The sequence below is a fragment of the Paroedura picta genome, chromosome 5, assembly GCF_049243985.1.
Source record: "Paroedura picta isolate Pp20150507F chromosome 5, Ppicta_v3.0, whole genome shotgun sequence".
Taxonomy (NCBI): domain Eukaryota; kingdom Metazoa; phylum Chordata; class Lepidosauria; order Squamata; family Gekkonidae; genus Paroedura; species Paroedura picta.
The window spans coordinates 91801934-91814885 of NC_135373.1; the positions used below are offsets into that span (position 1 = coordinate 91801934).

Here is a 12952-nt window from a genome sequence, read left to right on the forward strand (position 1 = left end):
ACATGGGATGACTCTCACAGTGATATTAAAAAGACTTATTGTAATATAACACAATCATTAATTGCCATGCCAAAAGGGGGAAATGTATCCCTACATAACATTATAAATTATATGCAAGGCTAAATTATTCATTAAAGCACAGAGAAAATATTACAGCAATAATTCCATTCCTTTATTACAAAATGTCAGATGTCTACTTGAGGTTGGGTAAAATAGTGGCCACTTTTTAGAAGAATGCATTACTGTTACAGGATATTGTCAGTTTATGGTCAAATCAATTATTGACAATTAGATGGCAATTATTGTAATTAAAACAATTTTTAAAAGTGTGAATAATAGAACAATGAAGTTTAAAGCTATTTATGGGTTAGTGCAATCCTAAGCATAGTTCTAAGCCCATTAACTTTGAAAGCAGGAAAGCACTAGGCAGGCATGTCTGAAGTTCAGCAAAGGTACCACGTTTTTATCTGGCTATTAAAATATTTATCAATTAAAATCTTCAATGGTTTAAAAAGCATTACAACCCTCTTAAAATAAAAATAAATGCCCCATCAGCTCCCACTGTGCTGTGCAGCTGCCTATGGCATTTTTGTCCCTTCTGGGATGCCATACTCAACCACGAGAGGGGAGGAGTTTGGCCAGGATGTCCCACCTCTTCCTTGCCAGATGGCCCTGGCTCGACATAGGCCCCAATGATGCTCACAGCAAAGAAGACTCTGCATTCCCTTATCGCAGGCCGACCGAGGGCCTGAGTCACAGCAGGCCTGCTTTTGACCACCCCAGGCTGGTGCCGATATCATTGGAAATGGGATTAGCCCTACAATCAGACAAGTGCTGGGCTGGGCCAAAGTCCTCGTGTGGAATCGGTCAGTATGACTGTTGTGGGGAGAGGAAGGGAAGGCAATTGTAAGCTGCTTTGAAACTCCTTTCAGTAGTTTTTTTTTTTTTATGGTTGGACTGAGAATCTTTTCTGTCAAGTTTTTCCTCTTATAAACCCTGATATGTGTCAGGCTTGAATTTGTCCACAAATCATATAAAGTTTCCATCCCACAGGCTGCCTGGAAAAAGTGATGTTAATTACTAAAAAAGTAAAGCTGCTACACATCTGGGGGAAAGTTCTCTTTTCATTCCCCAGTGTTGTCCACAAGCCTTTTCACCCCAGTTTTCACCCTAATTTTATTTAAAGGGAGGATTTGTTTTCATCCTAGCTGCCAGCCTTCTGAAAAAAAACTGATAGTAAATTCTGACTGTTTTGATGGAGCTAAATGGAAAATGAATGGGAGGGTAAAGGGTGAACCCTCTGGAAACAGCTATTTCAGGTTGCTCTTTCAGTGCTGGAAAATCAAGTGTTATGTACCAAATATCTTTCTCTTCCACTGCCTAAGAAGTCAATGTGAAATCTATATGATCACATTCTTGTAGGAAGCACTGTTAAAATGTTAATTGTTATCAGCTGCCTCAAGCCTGTTGCCAGAGAAGAGTGACCTATATAATAAATAAAATTAGCATTCTGTTCTCATGCACAAGATGCAAATTATTAAATCAAATTACCATGGACCTATATCAAGAACACAGATTCTCTCATTGAAGGTACAATAAGTGCCAGTCATGTTTTTTTTTTTGGGGGGGGGGTTTAAGCTGGTAGAATATTCATCTGCTGCCAGATGTTTTTTGCCTTCTATCAGGATTTGTGTTCTAGTGCTGGCTTTCTAAAAAGGCACTGAGCTTTCCAGGGCATAAGCATATTGCTGCTATGATAATGATCCATGTTTGTTCCCCACTGCCCCATGACAGATCATTGTTCAGGGTGAATGGGTGCCTAATTCACACTCCACATGCTTACATGTATATTCTGTCCTGGGTTTATACTCTCTACAAACCTTCATAATGTCTGTTATATTGTTAATGAAGCCCAGTCCCATATCAACTGCTCAATTATTCCCAGTAATCTGTTTTTTTAGAATTGCTGGCCATTTAATGGATATGAATATAATGACAACTAATATGAAGTAAGATAAAATAGCAAGTGTTGAGATTTTCCTGAAATGTGGGAGCTTTTCTACCAGATAACAGCACTAAGACTGTTATATCACTAACAAACATTTCAATATGTGACATTAATATATAATAAATGTGATTACCTTTAGGCCTCTTCCTTTATAATTAAAGAGATTAGATCCAGCTATTTCTCTTTGGTATGATCCTTAAAATTGCTTGCAGAAAAATGTTAATATTTCAGATAAATGTGAATCCTTAAAAAAAAATTTCTTCTAGCGCTTTCACTCAATTCCTAAGATTCAAACATATATGGTCATTTTGATGTGGGACACATCTTCTGGCAGGCCTCATCAAACAGAAATGAATACAGACATGATGTCCATAATCCTGCCCACAAAGCACGCCAGAAGAGGAAGAGGACTCAGCTAGCAGCTGTGCCAGCCCCAGGGGCGTGCCCATCAGGGTCCAAAACAGTGACTGCCCTGCCCCTGAAGCCTTGGCAGTGGCCACGGTGGGCCTGAGGGCCTAGGCAACTACTGCTAAGGACCCAGCTGATTGTGCAGTTGCTGCCCCACCCCTGAGGTCTTGGCAGTGGCTGAACCAGCCTTGGGAGCCTAGGCAGCTGCTGTATAACCAGCGGGGACCTTAGCAGTGGCTGCCCTACCTATGAGGCCTTGGCAGTGGCCATGCTAGCCACTGCATGACCAGCAGGGGCCTTAGCAGTGGCTGACCCACCCCCTTGGCAGCAGCTGCACCAACACCAGGGGCCCAGGCAGCCACTGAGCAGCCATTGGGGGCCGAGACAGTGGTGGAAAGGTAAGCAGAAAGAGGAGGGGCAAGGGAAGAAGGGAAGGGTGTCGGTATGTGTATGTGTGTTTGACTGGGAAGGAGGGTGGTTGGGAAACAAACAGGAAAAGGGGGAAATGGGGAAAATGTTTGTGAGGGAGGGAGAGGGGAGGAACCAAGGAGGAGGTTGGGAAACCAATAGGTAATGGGGGGGGGATGGGAGGAAGAAAGGAATCTCTGTATATCTGTATGTATTTGTGTGTATTTGTGAGGGAGGAGGGGGGAGGAACCAAGGAAGAAGTTGGGAAATCAAAAGGTAAGGGGGGAAATGGGGGGAAGGGAAGGGCTTCTCTGTCTCTCTGTCTGTCTGTCTTTCTCTCTCTCTCTCTCTCTGTAGGTGTAGGTGTTTTTGCTAGGGAGGGAGGGGGACCTTATCAAGTAGCCCCTCAGCAGGTATGTGTCTCATATACCCAGTGAGAGTCATACTCTCAGTAGATTTGTTTAATATTAAATGAGACACACCTGAGTCTATGTAATTTCCTTCCTCAGTTTAATCTCACCTCTGGGCTTGGAGTCCCAGGGTTGTTTTTCACCTGGTAAAGTCATTATGACATGAGATATACTAATTGTGTTCACATAGTGAGAATTTTTTAAAATATATTTCTATCTACTGAAATTAGAAATTCATTGCATTTAAATAAATGTTTGGCCTTTACTCTTTTTGAAGGACATGGTAAATCTCACAGCTGAGAGTTGACACCTATCATCTACGTCCCTGCTTTAAAACTCACAGGTATATGAGCTCTATCATATCCCTGCCATAAAATGGAAGTATGAGCAAGCAAAATAGGTGAGTTTCAAGCTGGTGGTGGCAAATGACAGTTTATTTCAATGCAAAACAATTTCTCAAACTTCTTGTACTAATGGAAATGTAGCACAAAGTCTTTGCAGAGCTAGTTTCACTGCATAATAGAGTGCTACAAGTAAAACAACCTGGCTCTCAACATTATTTCATATATCTCCTGCTGTGTTTGGGTCCACTGGAAATCAGCTTCTGATACTAACCCTTAAATCTAACCACATTCATAAGAAATATTCATCATGAGAAAATAATGGGTAGACGTCTCTTGACACTGACATTAGTACATTAAGAATAAATGTGGGGAAGGCCACCTCAGAGATGCCATTAATTTTGCACCTGAAATTTCTATTTTTCTGTTGTTGATATTATTACTCATCTGGAAAAAATATAGCCCATTTTTAGTAGACTGTGGTCCTTTCTTTAACTTGGTCTGGAAAAAAAATGGTTTTATTTTTTAACTCACTGCTTATTAAATACTGTCTGCAAAGGCTAATGTATAAAGGAAAATGAGCCCATAATCATGAAGATATAAATCCTGGGTTCGTTTTGTGTATGAAATAATATTTTGCCCACTTCCTTTCTTCATCAGATGCCACAGATGCTGCTGCTGCTTCACTTCTGATGTTGCTTCTGTTAATTTTCCATCGGAGCTTGCTCCATTCACTATCCCTTTGAGCAATAAAACTGCATGTCATTATTGAGTGCCAGTGAATATTTTGCTCACCAAAGCTATAATAAGAAATGGGAGGCGACTTTTCAGTGAGCAAAAAATGTTTTGAAATGTGTTTTTTCTTAAAGGCATAGAGTAAGAACTGAACACAGTTTGGCTCCAAGATGACATAACTAAAATATATAAAATCTTGCTTCCACTGACCCTGATATGTTTGCCAGGTCATCAAGGAGAAGCTTTAGTAGAAATTTCTTTGGCGATATATTCACAGGAATGAGTTTGACAGCTCCCCCCCCCCCCATACACAATATTGTAAATTGGTTTTATTGCATTTGGGTGGTGTGTATTTTCATAGAATCATAGAATCATAGAGTTGGAAGGGGCCATACAGGCCATCTAGTCCAACCCCCTGCTCAACGCAGGATTAGCCCTAAGCATCCTAAAGCATCCAAGAAAAGTGTGTATCCAACCTTTGCTTGAAGACTTCCAGTGAGGGGGAGCTCACCACATCCTTAGGCAGCCTATTCCACTGCTGAACTACTCTGACTGTGAAAAACTTTTTCCTGATATCTAGCCTATATTTTTTGTGACACTGCTTTCTTGTAATATAGTCTGCCTATAGTCTCAACTAGAAAGGTACGTTATAAACAAAGTAAATAAACAAACTTGGGTAGTGCAATGAAGATACATGGTTAGGTTGCTTATGAAAGGATTCTCATAAATGAATATGCCTAGCTCTCACTCTGACCTACATATAACCTTATACAACATTGGGCAACATTGATACATTGCTAATTTGATTACTGTGGAAATAGTTTCCAAAATGATCATAATTGGTTTCTTTAAAAAGTAACAGAGCTTTCATCTCATCTTTTAGTAGGCTCTTTGTGTCAGTTGCCAGTTATTTTTTCTGTAGAAAAATGTCGCTTACATGACAGAGTTATGGAACATGTTTTATTGGAATAACAGCTTCAAATCTTGAGAGTGATCTATATTTATATATCTAATGGACTGGAGATGAGTTGCCGACATTTGTGTTTGAAATATAAGTGACTCAGCAATGTGCAGCCTGACAAGGCTCATTTTCATCCGTTCTGCTTAAATCAAACTTCATTCATCTCCTGGGACAGTCTAGTTTGCTTTATTAAATAAGTGCCTTAAAATGTCTCCAAATGACCTGCATTATGTAATGTATCTCTGCATACTTCTCGATCATGTGTGCTATGGCCTATCAGAAAGAACCAAAGGAAAAAAACAAAAGCTCTCAAATGTTTATACTACTGGGGGGGGGGGGGATGAAAAAGAAAGCCATTCAACAATGGAATAAACTACCCATGAAAATGTGAAATCTTCTGAATAAAGGGTTTTAACAAATAGGAGGCCTTAACTACATTGTATCAAAGGACAGGAGATTGTATCCTCTAGATCAGGGGTAGTCAACCTGTGGTCCTCCAGATGCTCATGAACTACAATTCCCATGAGCCCCGGCCAGCAAACACTGGCAGGGGTTCTTGGGAAATGTAGTCCATGGACATCTGGAGGACCACAGGTTGACTACCTCCGCTCTAGATCTTATCCAGACTTTATGTTTTGCGTCTGTTCAAGGACCAGAAAAGTAGAAGAAGCATATACTACTCCGATTTTTAAAAAGGGAAACCAAGAAATTAAAGGCCACTTAGCCTAAAATCTATTCCAGCCCAATTAGTAGAAACTGTAATCAAAGAAAGGATTATTAGAAACACTGAGGAACAAATCCTGCTGAAGGAAAATCAGCATGGCTTCTGCAAAGGGAAGTCCTGCCTAACCAAGCATTTGGAATTGTTTTGAGAAAGTGAACAAACATGTAGATAATGACAGTCTGGTAGACATTATATACTTGGGCTTTCCAAAGGATTCTGACAACGAACTCCACCAAAGACTCCCAAATGGAGATGCGCATTGTGGAAAAGTGGAATTAAGTGCCAGAAGAGGTAGAGATGGCCATAGCCAAAGACAAATCTAAACATGGATTAGACATACTCATGGAGGATAGATCTCTCAGTAGCTACTAGCCAGGTAATTAAAAGGAACCTCTACTTTCAAAGGTAGTAAACCTGTAAATATTGGTGCCAAGAGACAACATCAGGGAAGGATTCAGTCCCTATGCCATATTATATAACTGACTGGCAAGTGTATGCACCAGTAACTGACTGGCAAGTGTATGCAACAATATGCTGGACTGATCCAACAGGACTCTTCTAATGTACTTATATGCCTATGTTAAGATTAGTGATTCTGAACATTCTTCTCCAGTGATCTCCAGTAGCAATAAACCTATCTTCATTGAATGGTGTCATTTGAAGATGAGTGCTTAAAGAAAAGAAAGGCCCACATGAGAACCTTGATACTGCTATGTGATATTTTGTAGAAGACGGTGGACCTTTTATATTGTGAGTTTTCAAGCCTTGCCTTCATTATGATATTCTTGTTTCTAAAATTAGTGCTTTTGTGCCTTCAATTTATTTTCTTTTAGATTCTTGACACATCTCTCAAAATAACCAGGGCAACAGCTTTTGAATCATTTCACTTGTAAATTAAAATGGAAATCTCCGCTTTGAAGCCACACTCATCAAAGTGATGCCTTGAAGGTAGTTACATGTTCACCACAACTTACTTCATCCGTCAGTTTCTGATATTTTATTCTCAGGTTATTTCTAAAAATATATATCCATCGCATTTTCTCCCTGTATGTCACAGTGTCAGGGATGCTGTTCCTGATAAAAGAGATTGTTGTCTTCTACGGTTGCGTCTACATAACAGTTTATTAAAAAAGGGCAAGGGAAGAGTATGTGAGAGTTGGGTGCAGGCTCACCAACATAGCAAACACACATTCTCCTGGTATCTCCCAAACAGTGCTGATGGAAAAATATTCATGCTAGCCAGCATGAAAGCTCGGCAATGAAAAGGGTTTAATGAATTGGTAAAGTACTGGGCCACACATTTCTCAGGGAAAAAGAGACCAAAGAAAAAAGGAGAGCAAATCTGGCTGGCTCCAGCATTGATTATTTGTTTCTCAATAACTCATATCTTTCTCTTGATTGTTTGAAATATATAAGGGATCACTGGGGGAGCTCTCTCGGATTCACTGAAAGCATGAAATAGAGCTGAGGGCATCTGCAAATTGATGGAAATTCTGTTTAAATTGTAAAACAATTTCCTTTTTTTCAGTAAATGACTGAGAGAGCTTCAGTTGGGCACAGATTATAGTTGTTGATGCATGAGTTCTATAGGTTGTGTGAACAATAAGAGAAAGGTTACCTGGCAGGAATAAGAAAAAGGTTACCTTGAAGCAGAGTACAAAGACTTAAAGAGTAGCTTCAAAGAAAACACACTGCAAGCCTCTTGTGTTTAGACTGCAGGCAGACTACATGCCACACATCAGCAGATGGACAGATCTAAGCCTAATGGCTGCTTGCTTGCTTGTTCAACAGAAGAGAACAGGGAACCTTTCTAAAGCATATGCTTGTAATAACATATACAATGAGTAAATACAATTTCTTTTACATCTTTTATATACCAGAATGAACAACCATAACGGCTTCTAGATCAATTCCGTTTTCATTGGCTTCATCAGTGGTTGAAACCTCTAATCCTAAATTCAAAATGTACAGATTATTCATATTAATCAAATTAAACAATGCAGCAAAGAATTACCTCAAATACACATACCTCCAAAAACAGTTTGTAGTATCAAAGGTGGCAAAATCCTATCGCCTTTCCTATAAAATTAACAACACAAATATAAATCTAATCTTCTATCTATACATCAATATTTGGATTCATATTGTCAAATCACAATGAATATTGAAACCTTACCTTATATTACTATTGTTAATATTTTAGTATAAATCGGCCATAGGCTCTTTAGGATACTGCGGGGAATGTTAGTCAACAACCACTCTCAAAGGTTTAGGGCTGCTATCTGACTATAAATCAAAATCAAAAAATCTTACCAGATCTCACTTACATACAGCAGCATTCTTAAAGGTACATTACTATTATAAAGAGGTACTCCAAAGTCAAGATGTACAGAAAGCAAGACATTTCTAAAGATGTATACAATCTGGAACAAGGACATCTTATAGCATATATTACATTTTTGCTCATACAGTTTTTGTATTGATTGATCTTAACAGAAAAACCATTTTCTGATTGTTTAAACTCCTTGATTCGTAGTAAGTACTTGCAGCATGTACATGAGCTGTGCCTATAGTTCCCAACCAGTAAAGTGGTTTCACCTGCCTTCTATAAGTGAAGACTTGTAATAATATATATGAAGACTTGTAATAATGCCCTTGGAACATCTCACCACACTGGAAACTAGAGAGCATGCAGGAATATTGAAGATACTGGGCATCAAATCCAGCTAATAGTTTTTTAAAATGCATTCTCGGTACTAAGGATCTTAATGAAGAGTCCACAGGCCACAGACATATGTTGGAAGACTACCCACAGGTTGGAAGCTGAATGTTGCACACCAGGAACAGTCCAGCTAAAGTCTGTTCTGAAGAATTGCACAAAAGGTAGGCTTTAAAGGAAGCATATAAACAGTGTCTATAATGTGCTCACTGGAGTGCCTATGATTCCTGCACTTTATAAACAATGTACATGGAAAATGTATTTTAAAAGGTCAAAAATACCATTCAAGTGAGTAAGTGTTTATAATTACTGAAATCTACTTTACGTCACAGCATGAGCACATGAATATTTATTTTAAAGGACACAAAATAGAAAAGCACCATTGCTTTTATTCTCTTGCATGCTTGTATAACCCCCTTCCAAAGCCCTGAATAAGGCCAGACAATTTTCAGGATGCTGCTAAGTATACTTCTGAATGCTTTCCAGTGCCTGACATCTTATCCTCAACTGCAACACTCAGAACTTCCAACTTCTTTGCTTTAATGTCTGTGTGAATGAACAGGCTCATCGTCTGTTCCCTTCAGTTGACCCCTGGGAGGTCAGAAAACTCTTGCAACCATCCCAGCTCTCTGCCTCGTGATGCTACCCCTTCCCCTTTCTTCCATGTGGTATGGAAAACAAACTCAGTAACCACCTATTACCACCAGTGACTCTGAGGGAATCTTCTGCCAAACAAAGTCATAAGTCTAGCCCTCAGCACCTGCACTACATTATCATTCTTTAGGAAGGGTGAGATTTTTCACTTTCCCCCTTCATTACCACATGTCAGATCACAGATTGACTAGGTATGGTAAATTTCCTGAGATCCAACTGTGTTCAAAATATAAGAGTTTAACAAATGAATACCCCTCCTCACACGAACACACTTGTTCTGTTCAAATTTTCAGACTGAGCAAGAGAACAAAGGGTGGCCCGGAATTACCTGGGGCCGCCACTGATGATGCCGGGGAGCCAGCAAACAAGATGCAACAGTGGAGGATGTATACGCAGAGCACAGCATGAGGGGAGGTGAGTATTTTGGCCATTTATAAGCGGCTGCATGCTCGGCCAGGCCTCTTTTGCCGGGCAATGGTCAGGGACACTACCCACCCACCCACCCACTGGTTTATGGCTGAGAACAGGTTTAAGGGGCACAGAGGTTTGTGTTTGGTTTGGTGTTCATTAATTAAGTACTTTTGTTACAGCTTTAGGGTTGCCAGGGGACAGTGCCTGTTTGTAGGGGAGTCCATCTTGCGTGGCCAACTACCCCCAAAATAAGGGGCCTCTTTAAAGAGGTGGTAACCTGCAGGCAGGGCCAACCTGGCTGGGAACGCTAGGGGGCTCGCAGGGCTAGGTGGTCTGGGATGGAACCAGAGGCAGTTTGCACCTCCTCTGGCATCCCAGGTGGGTCACTTCCCTGGTTAGGGGCTACAGCAGCATGGGGGACCCGCATTCCTAGCTGGAAACCGGTGCGGGATCCAAGGGAGCTGCTGTAGTGGGAATAGTAGCCAGATGGCTATGGAGTAGTTCTTAACCCCCTGCCAAGCCAACATAACCCATGTTTGGTTATCAAGGAGAGCTATGGCATGTTATGCCAACAAGTATTGTCCGCATCTTATTAAGCAGAGAGCTACCAACGTGCAAGTTAAAGAAAAAGTGAAACACACAGTCCTCTGTTCCACACTGGATACTCCCTAACTAATATTTAATTTGGGACAGATTAGCTTTACTTAAATTTGTAGTAGGCTAAAGATCACCATGACCTTAGTTGTGCCTTTGCACCAATGTTCCTTGTCACGTAAACAAGGTGGAGTGCCTAGTTCACCGGTGTTGTGCTTATAAAAGGAGTTAGAGGTCAAGTAAGAGATGCTGATTTCATGTTTTCTTATTCCTGCAGTTAGCTGGTCATTAGGGATGAAAGCCTTCGTTTGTTCATTTAAAGTATTCATTTTTATTCCTTTAATTTATAACAAATAAACAAATAAACAAATAAACAAATAAACAAATAAACAAATAAACAAATAAACAAATAAACAAATAAACAAATAAACAAATAAACGCATTCATTTGTGTTTTGTCAGTTTTTTCACTGGTTTCAAGGTGAAACCAAAAAAAGAGCAACTTTTTTATTTCACACTTAATTGGGACGAGATTGGTGGAATTATGGCTCTCACCCCAAAGGTTGAGGATACAGGAGATACCATTTTTATAGGCAATTAAAGTGCATTCCCAAGCTTTATGTCTCGCTTGTTCCCAAAATGGTATGAAATTCCCAGTTATTATTATATCTGTCACTTATGGTGTCTTTTTATCAAATATCAAGAAGATAATAGAAATTGTACCAGTTTTACTGCATTTCTCACTAACAGGATGGGCAGAAACAAGCATTTGACTCCACCAGAAAGTTAGGTAGTGTTAGTCAGTAGGCACAAGAAGGGATTTGACAACCCCAAATAGGTACATACAGTTGAGCACAAGACACACTGGTTACATTTGACACTTAAGGAATCTAGAAGGTTCATGATACTCCTGCCACAACTCCTGTACTCATGGCTGGGACAGAGAATGTGAGTGCTTGGTGGAAACCAAACACTGAAGAGTATTGTTTGATGAAAAGCAATTTAGGTGTGCATACATTGTGATGAATGATGTACACACACATATAGACTGCTAATAACCATGTACTCTGTATGAGTAACAAGATGTTACATTATTTGGGGTATTGGATCATTCGGAATTTAGTTTGGCCTTAAAAATGATTGTGGGAACTCTCACAGAGATCAGATGAAGGGGGTTATGCCTCCACTTTGTTACCCCAGTCAGCTGTTCTAATTGTTTTTTGCTTCAGTAGTGAAAAATCACAGGCAAAAAGGAGGCCTTTCTTTTTTCTTTCCATGCCTAAAAACAGTTGGGGAACAATCAGATTTAATTAAGGAAGGGTGAGGCAGGGGGAAAAGTTAACCTCTCTAAACCATACTAGGATCACAATGCTAGGAAAGTGTTCAGATGATGAAGGGGGAATTAGCATGCAAAAAAGGAGAACATCAACAAATGATTTAACAGCAGAACTGACAGAACAGAAAGGTAAGAGTAAACAAAATTTCTTACATTAGGCACACTGTGACTTAAGTTGTCAAACATTCTATATTCTCTGCATTTTGTAAGAGTGTTTTGAATGCAGAAATTCTAGAGAGTTTGGCCCAAAACAGACTAAACAAAACTAACTTTTTGATATACAGCATTTATAGAAACTAAAACAATAAATATCTAATATTCTTTTAGAAAATGGTTAGCTTATTTATGGATAGAGATGACAACACCATTGAATAAATTTGAATCTAATTACAAACACTATTTGCAGCACAAAGGAGACAACAGAACCAGATGCAAACCATTACCTACCTTGCCTTTGGGACTGCCTGGAATTATTAAAATGAATAATATTTCCAGGTTGGTACGTTCATTTTAATCAACTCTTGTCTGTGTGCCCCCACCAAAGCTATTTCTACCTGATTTGCATGGAAGTCACCCCCAGTGGTTGCAATAATAGGAATTCTTCCATTAATTCTTAATCTTACTGAGTTAGTGAAAATCTAATACATAACAAATATGAGTATTATTTCAGTTGGCACAGGCTATCTGTCTTTGTTTACCCTGTAAGCCACAACTGATCATATTTTGTCTCATATTCTACTTTTAAAGGTAAAGGTATGCAATCAAGTTTGGATCTCATTCTTTTTGGAATTGTCCCCAACCTGGTGGAATGAGCTCCTGGAAGAGCTGAGTGCCCTGCAGACACTTTCTAGGTTCCACAGGGTCTGCAAGACAGTGCTCTTCCACCAGGCCTTCGGTTGAGGCCCAGAGCAACGACAATCTAGGGGCCCTTTCATATTAAGATACATCCGGTTTCTGATTGTGGCTTTACTGCATTTGCTGAAGCAGCCTCACTAGGGGCCCATACTGATTTTTCCCCAAAGAACATTGTGCTCCGCCTTTCTTCATTGCCTTCACACAGCCTTGCTTTTTAGACTTTAAATTACCATGAATTACATCAATCTTCCTGTTTACACAGCAATCTCATATGTCCACTTCCATCCAATGGTACACAGTCTGGTGATACAATTTCCCCATAAAATTCATTTTATTAACCTCTTCATCTCTGTATTATTTGCTACCTACCCTTCAGCCCCTTTTCTTTA

The 12952-nt window shown here is 39.7% G+C and overlaps 1 long non-coding RNA gene across 1 annotated transcript in view; it reads left to right on the top strand.

Annotated features, from left to right (window-relative positions):
• Positions 1-12196, top strand: part of LOC143838139 (uncharacterized) — a 129780-nt gene extending 117584 nt beyond the window's left edge. Inside the window, exons 5-9 of the long non-coding RNA XR_013231244.1 lie at positions 3512-3634; positions 6829-6943; positions 8757-8878; positions 9662-9782; positions 12115-12196. This is a non-coding gene — a long non-coding RNA (uncharacterized LOC143838139). The remainder of the gene's footprint in view (positions 1-3511; positions 3635-6828; positions 6944-8756; positions 8879-9661; positions 9783-12114) is intronic.
• Positions 12197-12952: the final 756 nt, after the last annotated feature.